This window comes from Littorina saxatilis, linkage group LG1 (genome assembly GCF_037325665.1).
Source record: "Littorina saxatilis isolate snail1 linkage group LG1, US_GU_Lsax_2.0, whole genome shotgun sequence".
NCBI classification, from domain to species: domain Eukaryota; kingdom Metazoa; phylum Mollusca; class Gastropoda; order Littorinimorpha; family Littorinidae; genus Littorina; species Littorina saxatilis.
In genome coordinates, this window is record NC_090245.1 from 19,008,174 (window position 1) to 19,011,556 (window position 3,383).

The window sequence follows — 3,383 nt, forward strand, 5'->3', positions numbered from 1 at the left end:
GCTTGGCTCCTTGACGGCGACTGATTTTACAAAGTCGTTCTTGCTATGACATTGCCAGTGAGCTGTCGTCTGCATTACTTGCACGTGAAAAACCTTGTCAGTTACACAAAGGTTCAACTGCGGTCAACGTGACGGTATGCAGCCTATAGCCCTTTCCAATGTCTGACCATCGCTATAGTCTATTCTATTTACAACAATACCCATTACCAAAAATATGAGTAAACCGCTTCGTAACAGTGTGACGGAGTGATTGAGTTTGTGTTACTGTTTGTCGATTTCTTACGTGAGCCTTGATGGCTTCGCCTCTTGGTTTTCTGTTATTCCAGCACAATCCACATGTACCCATTTTGAGCACATCAAACACATCATGTCCTCACACGTGTATTCTCAGCACAAAAAAACAGAACCAGTTAGCTTTCTGTTGATGACTGACATTTCTATCCCTCTTGTTAAAAGCTTTCTGTTTCTCTCTGTTATCTGTGTTTGGCTTTGATTTGCTTGGGTTTTTTTTTTTGGTTTTTTTTGTGCCTGCGACACTTCAAGTTTACGTTTGTAGGGACTTGACGTGATAATGTCAGCTTCTGTATAGTTCGGTATTTGAACCATAGGGGTGTTCGGTAATTGAAATCTACCTAACAGTTTTAAAACCACATGGTGCTCAGGCACGATTAAGACGAATGCTTTGAAACAGACAATATTTGGCCAGCAGATAGATCAGTTTGTTTGTTTGTTTGTTTGTTTGCTTAACGCCCAGCCGACCACGAAGGGCCATATCAGGGCGGTGCAGCTTTGACATATAACGTGCGCCACACACAAGACAGAAGTCGCAGCACAAGCTTCATGTCTCACCCAGTCACATTATTCTGACACCGGACCAACCAGTCCTAGCACTTACCCCATAATACCAGACGCCAGGCGGAGCAGCCACTAGATTGCCAATTTTAAAGTCTTAGGTATGACCCGGCCGGGGTTCGAACCCACGACCTCCCGATCACGGGGAATAGATCAGTTTCACTGTTCATTTCAACCATAACTTTTCACTAAAAGCAACTCCAATTCATGCTATGATTAGTCTTTTGTCGGTCGAAAATAGCTTTGAGGGTCATACAATCCTAAAACCATTCAGCGTTTTCTTGTGCAGCCTTTCGAAGCCATAATATTTCGTACAGGATAATAAGGGATGGTACTATAACACCTCGTGCAGTCAAATTTGAGCAGTCACCTCTTGTTTTCGAGAAATCAGCTGTTCGGTATTAGTCACCTGTTCGACATTTGGGGACTTTCCCCTAGCCATCAAAGCCAATTGTCATCATTTTCACGAGTTTTCATTCACAAACACCTGGGAAATAAATCTCATGTTCCCCATGCAATAAATCGAGGTGGTGAATGGGTTTGAGCTTTCAGGTGAAACGTGGATTGTCAAAGTAAAAGCCAATCAGGCTGATTGTTTGATGTGTGGAACCATCGCGGCTTTGGATTTGTGTTTCCGAGGACAACGATTGTAAGCATTCACTCTCAAAGACCCAATCAATGTTATTAATTACCGCGGCAACTCATGGTCAATTTGCAACTTATCTCTGTAATCGCAAAATCCACAACGAAAAGTCATAAACACTTAAAAAGAAAAGAAATATGCTCAACACTAGTAGGGAGATTCAAAGGACAGCACGTTTCGTTTTGCAGCTCGTTTCGTTTGGTGAATGAGTCACCCCGCGAAACGGAACGTGAAACGAGACGGCATAGGCCGCAGACAAGATTTAGATGTATTCACGTTTCGTTTCGGAATGAAGGAAGGGCGATAAATCTTCAAGTGAAATTATCACGTCTGTCCTCGATCAGAATGGAAAAAAAACCCCTAGGAGGTGGTCCAGAATCGGGCATACTTTGATTATTTTCAGTCCAAATAAATCACACAGACTTTGTTTATACAAAATCACATACGAAGCCAGAATAAAAATTCGATGCGATGACCTACTTCTGCTTCGCCATTTGCTTTCTTCACCATGAAGTTGGATAAATGTACCAGGATCAGCACCCTTCAAAATATTTCAGTTCACAACAGTTGTCTACCTCCAATGAACACATTCTCAGCGCTGAAAGACTGTGAAAGGGTTGATGAATCTAGCAATGCATAAAATGGCCAACAAATAAAACTGTTAGTGTGCAAAAATACTCACAAAAGTTGACGAAATATTGTTCGTTTTTTGGGGGTGGAAAACGTGACTGCGTTTTGACGTTCCACGTTCCGTTTCAGTTGACCTTCACCTTTCCAGCGAGAGACCCCCGAAATGATGACGTTTACCACAACTTCAAAACGAAACGTCCCGACGTTTCGTTTATTAAATCTCCCTAGTTACTGAACTCACACGTATGATCGCAGCTCTGTAAATTTTCAGACTGGAAGAAAAGCGTCAACAAGCTACGTTTGACGTCACATACAAGGTTGACGTGTTATCTCGAGCTACTGTGACGATGCTTTGTGGCCCGGAGTTGGATTATAAAAATTCGTTACATAAAACACACACACAGACACCCACAGACACACACACACAAACACACACACACACACACAACCACAACCACACACACACACACACACTCACAGGCGCACACACACGCACGCACACACACACACACACACACACACACACACACACACACACACACGCACATAGGGGAAGGGCTCCTAATATGGACCACTTTTTGTTTCATGCTAATAACTAGCTTGTTTTCTTGCGAAGAAGTTTCATTTTGTGTTTGGTAGTCCTTCTCTCTTAAGTGAACCGTTAGGCCTAATTAGAGTGAAATAGCTTTGATAGACATTCAGCAAAAATCAAATACAGAAAAAATCCCAAAGGGTCCATATTAGGCGCCCAGGCTCCTAATATGGACCAGTGAAGCGGCCTTCACGAATCACTGTAAAAAGCCCCCTATACTTCAAAATAACATGATACAACTTATTGTGCATGTCAGACTAGTTCGAATATGCTTTAAATTTATCTGTTTCGGGTTGATGAGAGCATTATTTGAAGCACACCAGGAAACTAAAGAAGCATATCAAAAACAGAGTGAAAATAAGTGAAATTATCAACTTCAACGAAAAGAAGACGTTTTGTTATTTTTGTTTCAAAGCTCAAGGGCTAATTGTAGGTTATTTTCAGCAAGCTTCTTGATAAATAAATGAAACCAGCCTTTAGCTTTTATTTTCTTCTATTTGTTGAAGGTGGTCCATATTAGGGCACATTCACATTCTTTAAGATTTTGCTATTTCTTTTTGTTTGCAGAAGAAACTCTGAATCAAAACTGCTAAAATGTAACAAATACGGTCTTAGCTGTCATATATAGCAATGTTTGTGTGATAAAAGCTTTGGCTGTGGACAGAA